The 10425-nt window shown below is 37.7% G+C and overlaps 1 protein-coding gene across 1 annotated transcript in view; it reads right to left on the bottom strand.

Annotated features, from left to right (window-relative positions):
• Nucleotides 1–10425, bottom strand: part of LOC146471448 (uncharacterized) — a 217558-nt gene that overhangs the window by 195832 nt on the left and 11301 nt on the right. The window lies entirely within an intron of this gene.

Raw genomic sequence — 10425 nt, 5'->3', positions numbered from 1 at the left:
TGCAAAATTGGTAATTTTGAGAGCTCTAGGATTTAGTTCAAACAGGCTTTAGAGAGAGAAAATCAGCTTCAAAAGTATCTTTTATCATCTTGTCTGCTACCTACATTTAGTAAATAAGGTTTTGGCCAACAAATTTGATGAAATATAAATTGATACAAAACCTACCTTGAAGGTTTTGGGAATTTCTTCAGGATGCTTTCGTCGCGTTGTTCTCTCCAGTGTCTCTCCTTCGCACGCTCCGTCTTTTTGACCAAATCTAGCGCAGACTAACAGTTACTCCCATCGAATATCCAGTTTGCTGTGTTTCAGACCAGGGATGATGATACAAGTAGCCCCCATACACTTGACAAAGAATAGTTGACAAAGTCCAAAACATGGTCGTAATGCTTGCGATTTCTGCCGTCGAGCACCTAAATTCATCAATATTATTCAGCCAGGAAGTAAAGTAAATGTGTCGAGATCGATGCACAAAGCAAATACATGTCTTTGAGCAATCCACAGTAACGTCTTTGGCTAAAATCGAGTCAAATATTGCGATAGTGGACAAGCCAAGAATGGTAAATTAACTGAACGCATAGGCCGGAAGTCCGAGAAGCACGACTGCTGACCGGATGTAACACAATGTAATGGGATGTAACACCGGATGTATGTGTAATGATATGCTCTTGTTATGGGGTTGTTTCACAATGGCAATGGTGAAGAAAGAATAACAGAAAAAACAGAATAACCGAACGAAAACAAAAACAAAGGAAATGAAGCTGAACTGAAGCTTGGGTGAAAATTGAACGCATGATCATAATAGCCGCACCCAAAAAAAAAGATTGCTTTTTAGACTGTGAAATGCAATTACAAATTCAGTTATGATAAACTATTCGTGACAAGAGAATCAAAAATTCGCGTGTGAAATGTTACATTTATTTAACTGCACGGCAAAGAATAAGATCCATTTCGTCGCTGATTTCATAACGGTTTATACTAGGTCCGTAGGCTTGCACGTGCCTGGAAATATCCCTTTGACATTGACTGAGTTTGATATTGTTTCCACTGCACTCACAAACCGAAACGTCCTTTTTGGGATTTGAAAGAGACCAACTTTCCATTGTCCTGACCAGGATATTTTCCCTTGCACGACGATATGCAAATTTCCCTGACAGTTTTTTTGATCGACGGCACAAATTTACGTCCGGTCACCCCCCCCCCCCCCCCCCCCACAAAAAAAAAACAAAAGCAAAAAATAATAATAATAATAATAAATAAATAAATAAACAGACGAATGCCAAAATTTGGGCAGGTATTAGGTACTGAATGTGAAAATTTATCGGCTTGGAGAGGACTTATTTAGATCTGGAGGAGAGGTGGGTCAAAATCCAACTTCGTAACTTCTAATGTGTACGCAATGCCCCAGATCAGCGACTTATCTTACATGCAGGCCATCCTTAACATCCAATAACCAATGAATAAAAAACAAACAAACAAACAAACAAACCCAGGAAACATGGACGGCTTATGTGGTTGCATAAAACGACTAGTGAAGCGCTTTTATTTTGTCCTCTATTCACCACTGTAAAACAGTCATAAAAGCGGATCAAAAGTCGTCCTTTTATCCCTCTAGCAATGATATATTGTACCAAAAATATCTAAAGAAGAGATAATGCCATTGCGACAATTAGCCGAAGCTACAAAAACAAGCAAACAAAAAGCGCGTATATCGCATTTAAAACTACATCTGGTCAGCAGTTTTGCTACTCGTATTTCCGGTCCTCATACGTTTGGTCGTAAACAGGACGTAAACAACGATTTCTTTGCTTCTCAACCATGCAAATGTACGACTCGATTTAGCCAAAGACTTTATTCAGAATCGTCGCAGACATGCATTTGCTCAGCTGTGATCTTGATGCATCTATTTAACTTCCTGGATGGATTGTATTGATGAATTATTTCGATACTCGACACACGACTGTGTTTGACCTGTTCGACTGTTCTTTATTCGGGTTAATGCATTATTATCTTTGGTTTAAAAGTAGATGTTCGGCGAGGCTAGCCAGTTAGATTTGTCCTTTCCGCTAGAGTCTGTGCAAGATTTGGTCAAGAAAATGGAGTGAGCGAACTGAGGAGAGACCCATCCTATACGACAAAAGCATCCTGAAGAAATTTCCCAAAAGTTGCAAGGTAGGCTTTGTTTTAATTTATATTTCATCAAATTCGTTGGCCAAAACCTAATCAATCAAATGTAGATAACAGATAAGATGAATGAGAAAACCTCTGAAGCTGATATTCTCTATCTAAAGCCTGTTTGAGCCAAATACTGGAGACCTCGACATTTCCAATTTTGCAATTTTTTGCAACTTGCCTCGGATGTCTTCATCACCCATAGCCAGCATATAATTTTCCCCAAAAAGATTTTATAATATTTATAAAGCTCAATATCTATGTAAGATCTGCTGTTAATTTGGTTTATGTGGAAAGAGTACTTTCGGAGAAATAACGAATATGGTTGTGCTTGTTTTTCCTTCTTGTCAAAATGGCTGACAGGCAACATAGTAATACGAACATTGTCTTCTTGATTATAGAACCCAAAATACTCTAACGGCAAATTTTATAAACTGGGAGAGTGGTTCTACCATCTGTATGAATTTTATTTGAATTGGTTCTCATGTACTCGAGAACCAGACTCGTTTATTTTTACTATTTGAGAGTGAATTTTTTGGTCAAAACATAGACCTCAGGCCGACGTGATCAACTGCGGTTTCCATGGCAACGACGCACCTGCCGATCCAAATATGGCTGTTTTTGTTCATCCCTCCAGGTAACCTACCTCCACACAAAAAATGAAGGGGGGTTAAAAATTTTCATTTCCAACTTTGCTTCACTTTCCTGGAGAATTGCTCTTAATGAGTTAAGCGTTCCTAGAGCGCAGCTTCTGAAACTGCAACTGTCGTATGCATCATCATCGTTATCGTCATCGTCATCATTCTCATCATCATTATCATCACCATCACCTGTTTTTTTGAAGCTTTGGGGCCTTTAAATCCCAACCTCTTTGTTTGTCGCACATTTAGCAACTGAATGTTATGCTGTCTTTGAAGTTCCTCAAAATGAAGAACTTCTTTCATGCATTCGTTCGTTCGTTCGTTTATTCATTCATTCATTCATTCATTCATTCATTCATTCATTCATTCATTCATTCATTCATTCATTCATTCATTCATTCATTCATTCATTCCGTTCATTCATTCATTCATTCATTCATTCATTCATTCATTCATTCATTCATTCATTCATTCATTCATTCATTCATTCATTCATTCATTCATTCATTCATTCATTCATTCATTCATTCATTCCGTTCATTCATTCATTCATTCATTCATTCATTCATCGTCTCTTGTATTTCGCGTATTTGGCTTGTTTACTTCCTCAGTCGACTACGTGAGATACAAAAGACGCGAACGACTTCGTACGCGTCGATAATAAACCTGCCAGAAAGAAACCTCTGCTGACAGAGTAGCTTTAAAAAACTGTCAAATATGTTTGTATTTCAAACCGCACACTATAAAAAGCGTAATTAAGGAGCTGAATGACTGCTAGATTTCAATTGGTTCAGCTGTAAAAGAAACAAAAAAAAAAGAAAATAAGTGCTTTAGTACAGCTGCTTTCGCTATTTAGTAATGAAAAATTCTAAACTCCGTGTTGAGAACTATGAAATACGGTTTTAATTTGGAGACTGGAGAACTATCTAAATTATGAATTATCTATCTGGGAAAACTGGAATAGAGCTTGCTTGGTTTCGTCTGTTTCCACAGCTGTTCTGTCTAATATTATGCAACTCTATATTCATGGTCAGTTTATAAGAGTCACCATAAAAAAAAAGAAAAGAAAAGAAACACATCACACAATTTCAGGAAAAGGACTGAACCCAGTGGTGTATTTTGAGGAAGAGCATTTACTTTGCTTAATTTTAACTACGGTCTACGATGCTCTAAGTCAGTGTGTATCAAAAAACAAGATTGTCGTTGTTAATGTTAAGTTTTGGTTTTCTAAACGAGCAATTATTTTGCGCATATTCTGCTGAGACGGGGAAGTCTCTACCAAATTAACTTCCAAAACCTCATGGGGAATTTTTTCATATTACTTTGAGGTTATGGGACAGTTGGGAGTAGGAAGTTAAAGTGATGGCTTTCTTTGAAACATTTGTAACGTCCAAAGCTCCGAGTCGAGCTTTCGGATTTAGGCAATCAAGTTGAAGAAAAAAAAACATACATACATGCACGTCTAAGTAGGGAGTAAATTAACATTATTTCTTGTCGCATTATTCCTCCAACATATGCCAGCTGTTCGGTGTTCTTTTACCTGAATCAACAGTCCTTAATTGAACAGAATGTTCATATGTTTGTTTGCCTGTGGCCTAAAGAACTAAAGCAAATGCCTTTTTAAACAAAGAGCGGAAAACAATTACAAGGCAACGAGGAAGGTCCAATAGAAAGACAGTAAAGTGCGTTTTTGTTAAACAAGATTTATCTGTACATAAAGCGATATTGTAACAGGGTCTTCTGGGGCATTATAGCTCTGTGGCTAAGCGAGAGGTGCCCTGCTACCTACCGGAATCTTTTTCATCAAGTGGACCAAATCTTCTTCACAGGAACATAGCGTTTATTGTAGATCTTGACTCATTCTCTTAAAAGCAGAACTGAAAAGCTTTTACTGACGAACATATGTCATATAACACCCGTAGCCAATAGTATTTCGACGACTCAATTTCACCGTGCGTAAGCTTAACAAATGGAGGAAACTCTAAAAAAAATTACTTTCCGCGCCTTTACAAACTGAAGCTCATTTCGTATTTCGACACTCAATTTCACTTGCGTAAGCTGAACAAATCGAGGAAATTCTAAAGCTCATTTCTTATTCGAAAGAACAGCGGGTGTTCAACACCTATGTGTTTTACTTGACGGTTACAAAGGCACCGATATTTCCTAAACTAAGTGAAATCTATTTCTACTGAAAAATGTCTCATAACATTCCTTCTTTCTTAATTTTAACTGTCCTCAGCTGTATTACTTAAAGGGACACTTGTCATGGCGATTTTGCTATATTTTCGTCAAAATGGCAAAAATATTTGACAAAGAACCTTTTTTCTACCATGAAATTGCTGTTGGAACACCGAGAAGGAAATATCAAGGTATTTATCCGGGGAGGAACAAACTATAAGCAGTTTTTGACGACTTCTCTACAATACCCAGGAGGAACTTGAAAAAACTGGCCATTTTTTTCAAGTTGCAATCCATTTCCAACTTAGCCATCCCCAACAAAAGATAATTAATACTAGTTTCTGTGCATTATTAGGGTTACCGTTAACAAAAGTGAACCATTATTTTGACGATTCCATCGATTCAAATTTATACAATGTACTGAATGCTACGCGCGCTGTGATTGGTCGTTGCCCATGATCTATTAGAGTACAGACACACGGATGACGTCACGGAAAAATTGTTCTCTTCGTTTTGCCCAACATGGCGCGCGGTTTTGAAAACTGTTTGCGAGATTATTTCGAATTGAGCAATGAAGGCTCTGAGAAAAGTTTAGCAGGAGCTGTCTACAAACAAGAAAAAGAAGAAATCAAGGCGAAAGTGTTCTTGTCAATTAAAAAATGCCTAAACTGGAACAAATCTTCAAAAAAGCTGTTAGCGCTACGAAAAGGCTCAAAGTTTTGAAAATATTTACTCGATTATTCTGCTTTGAGCAAGTGAAGGCCTCGGTAAAAGTTTAGGGGAAGCTGTTTACAAGTACGATAAAGAAGAAAAGAAGAAGCCAACACGGAAAGTAGCGTTGGTGACTTTGAAAATTCCTCAACTGGCACAAATGGAACAGTACAGTCAAGCGCTACGAGGCAAGTTTATTGTGTTTCCTTTCTGTTCATTGTATAAAACAAATAGATTCCAAGTTGCCGTGCGTCTGTTCAGTAATAGATCACAGAAGACGTCAAAATGTGGTAAGGACATTAGTGACACACTCGCCTGCGGCTCGTGTGCCACTTTTTTGTTCTTACCACATTTTGACGTCATCTGTGATCTATTACTGAACAGACGCACGGCAACTTGGAATCTATTTGTTAAATGGTTTTTGGCTATTCAAAGTGATACAAAAAATCGGTGACACTGCCCCTTTAAGCAATTAAGCGGCATTTCTTATTCGAAAGAACAGCAGGTGTTCAATACCTATGTGTTTAACATCACAGTTAACAAATGAGCTTCAGTTTGTATGAAGGCTTACAAACCGAAGCTCATTTCGTATTTCGACAACTCAATTTCACTTGGCATAAGCTTAACAAATCGAGGAAATTCTCAATCTCCAGCTTGCTAACTATTATCTACATCGGCATATCAACATGAACAACTCGACTGCTTCTTTCCATCTTTATAATTACAAAATGCAAGTATCATTCGCATTTAAAGCAGTATTCTACGTAGCAATATCTGCTGTCACGTTCGTTTCGCTAATCGGCAACACCCTTGAGATCATCACTTTTCTAAAAACACAAAACCTCCGGACCAGCACCAACTACTTTATCACAAGCATGGCGGTCTCCGATGCAATTTCAGTTGTTATTCATTGGGTACTGTACTCAAGAAGCACATATTCTGTATTTGAACCTTCAATGACCTTCAATGAACTTTCAATGACAATGTGCAAACTCAGTATGTTCGTAACATGTTTCGTACACAGTATCGATTGCAAGCCTTGTACTCATTTCTGTGGACAGATTCATCGCTATTGTGCTGCCCATGAAAGCGAAAACGATAACAAGAAGAACCAGGGCGATTTCTATTTCCATCACGTGGATTTTAGCGATTGGAATCGGTATTCCCGGGTCGTACTTTTCAAGAATGACAACAGACGTTGAAAGACCATATTTTTGCACTACTGACACGAGCAGCGTAGCAATTTTCGCACTCGACATATCGTTTTTTGTTTTATATCACTTTGTTCCTCTCCTCATCATCACGATTCTCAGTTTTTGTATCATTAAAGCCTTGCGACGAACAAATCCGGCGATCCAAAACAACAGCCAAATCAACATAAGAAGAGCTGAACAGAGTCGACGAGTAATGAAGATCTTAATATCCATCAATTTTGTTTTTGTCGTCTGTTGGACTCCAGCCTACGTCGTTATATTTCTCCTACACTATTTTGAAATGCACGTGCGTGAAATGAAATCACTTGCTTCTACTTTCTTCCAGTTGTGAGTGGTGCATTTAATCCCGTAATCCTTTTCACTTTCAGCGCAAACTATCGTCAAGCGCTGAAGCAATGTCTACGTGTTCTGTGTCAAGGGAATCCTCGGAGACTCAGGGGCAGGAAGTCGGGGTCGTCGGTTGAAATGGCGCAACGAAAGTTTTCGTCGCGCCATTTCGCCCGCCCCCGACTGACTGACCCTGGGTATCCGAGGATGTGTCAAGAGTCGATCGAACAGAACTTGACAAACTTGTCGCTCTACCCGAACCGCTGCAAGTACATCGTCACTAGTATCTGAAATTCCTTGCAGCGATTGTCTGAAAAAAAAAAAAAGCATTAATGGTACTGTACAACAAACGCTCTAGATAGTTATAAGGATGGCAGATTTTTTCATGTTTATATATATATTCTTTCATGTATAACTGAACTGCAATCTTTTTGGGGATACATTGCTGAATCTGTATGTTGTGGCTTCCAAGATGGAAAGATGTTATCCTCATCGTATTTTTATTGAACTTCTATTCAACCGTGAGCTGTACGTAGTAATATTAGTTGAACAGTCGCAGACTTGTTTTCACGAAAGATGGCTGAATTTCCTTACTCCTCAACAAATCATTGAAAGATTGCAAACTATGTATAATTATATAAAATTGTAAAAACATGTGAACAAAATATATGGAATAAAATGTATGTATACCTTCCACAGAGAAAATAGTCAACTGGATTGTGGTAATATATAAAGCTTAGTTTTTACAATTTCATAATTCTCTTATATACACGTTTTTTAATACTCGGTTATATATTTCTTTTAAAGTTTAGTCCATGAGCCTGTAATTTTTCTAAATGATGATGATGACATTCAAGTTTCGAGATCTCGCATTTACTTTCTTTCTTACTCAAATTTTGAAACGGTGGACTGAAGGTTGATTTAGTTGATTCCAAATTACGAGAAAATTTATGTTATAAATATTGTTGAATGCCCAGTATTTGTGCTGTCAAATATTGCAACCGAGCGCGCAAAATTTTAAATGAATTATTGAAATGCAAAAAAATACCGCAAACTTAAAGAGCTGTATGCCGAGTGCTCATTCATTAAAAGAAAAGTTGCCAGGTTATGTGATCAATAGATATTTGAAAATTCATACTAATAGCGATTACCCTCGCAACAAGACCTACAAAACGTTAACCTGACAGGCATGACTGAAAGTCCTGCCGTAGTGCTATTAATTCTGTCGGCCGTCTTTCTTGTCTTCTGATATCAATATTTGTAACAACACACTTCAAGTACTTAATTTACTTCTCATTTAAAGCCAAACGTTATTATACAGAAAGACTACATGACAGCACGCAACACGTTGTAAATTATAAACAACAAAAAATCAAGTAGGATATGATACATGAAAGAATATAAGTAGTTTATTGACGTTTCTTGTTTATAAATATATTGGGTTGTTACCAAAAAAACTTGAAGAAAAGAATCGAAAAAATCACAGTTGACCTGGTAAAGACACATTAGGTATTGAAAATGTTAATGACCATTGAATCAAGCCGCTGTTTAGACCACCAGCACTGAAAATATACGGTCACCGTACGATATAGGTGGTAAACTCCATGGATTGTTGCTATGCGATAATTATTGTGATCATTACTGAATTCTCACGAACGGTAACAATGCAATGTTGCATGAAAGTCCAACAGTATACATATATCGTTACGACAACCGCGTATCATGAAATTTATCAGGGACAAACCATACCGTGAATTTAATTTTAGATAAAGCATTAAAAACAGGAACTATTCATCAAAAGTATATCTCCAATGATATACTCTCAGATAGGACCAAGTATACTACATTTGCATCATAATAAACTATAAACAACTTGAGTTGACGCAAGTGCCAACAGTTGCCCTCAATTAGTGCTCTGCGCTAGAGAAATTAGTGATTGGCACTTAAATAAAGGGATTTTTTTTAATTAAGTGCGTAGTTAAACACTATCAGAGTTACAGTTAACGCCCCCGCAAAATAGGAAACGTAGAAGTATCGCCGGATAATTTTCTCTCTAAAGGTTTCGAAAATGTCCATTCACACACACACACATATGGAACACTGAAACGTTCCTTGCCGAAGCAAATCGCTACAAAGAAACGAATGTTTCGGAATTTGTTCAGTATGTGCGTTGCATATTAATATGTCGCGTACTTTGTAAGAAACACTTTATACAGTCGAACCTGTATATAACGGCCCTGTATTAAGCGGCCACCCTCTTATAAGCGGCCAGTTTTTAAAGTCCCGATTTTTCGCGCATACAAACGCTGCACACTACCTGTGTTAGGCGGCCACCTCTATTAAGCGGCCGCGGCCACCCTGTAGCAGTCCCATGTTTGTCTCTTTTTGTTATTTTTACCTGTATTAAGCGGCCACTCTTGAATGGAAATTAAGCCATATGCACAGTACCATGGATAACAGGAATTGTCGCTGGCAGTGCCGACAGTCAACGACCTGCTCTACAAACAAAAGTTTCAAATTCCGAGGCGCCAAACGCACGTGTCCCACTTGTTTAAGTCGCTGTAATTCTTACCATATTCCTATTTTAACTTGAAGAATTTTATTATATATTGTGTTACTTTTAATTACCAACATTACCATTATAACTCCACTTCGATCGTAACAACTATGAAAAGACAGAATGAGATATTTTGTTATGAACTGCAAGTCACGTAAGTAAGTGAGTTAGAAATACAGTACTGTACACCGTACAAGAGTAGAGGACAATTTATTGCACAGTGCTTTTACACTATGTTACGTATATTATACCGTTAAGTTACAAGTTGGCACTGAACTTTGTTTAAAAGTATTGATCTCTTGAAAGAGTGTTGATTGTCCTAATGATTCCTTGCATGAAATGTTTTTGTATGATACACCATTAAAATTGATATTAGACCACGCCCAGTGAGTATTTTTAGTGATCGTGTATTAAGCGGCCACCTGTATTAAGCGGCCAGTTCCTCAAGTCCCGAGGGTGGCCGTTATATACAGGTTCGACTGTACATGATATAGCAAAAAATACTTTCGCAAGTGTGTTTCTTAGTTGATCAGTGAAGTTGTGGCCAAGGCAATTATTGCGTCATGCTTTGGCTAATGATCTGAAACCTCTTAACTTTAATCCCCGGTACAGACAGACCCATCAATTT

The sequence above is a fragment of the Pavona decussata genome, unplaced genomic scaffold, assembly GCF_977016875.1.
Source record: "Pavona decussata unplaced genomic scaffold, jaPavDecu1.1 SCAFFOLD_102, whole genome shotgun sequence".
Lineage (NCBI taxonomy): Eukaryota > Metazoa > Cnidaria > Anthozoa > Scleractinia > Agariciidae > Pavona > Pavona decussata.
Note: the sequence above shows the minus strand (reverse complement) of the source record. Positions and strands in the feature narration are given on the sequence as shown.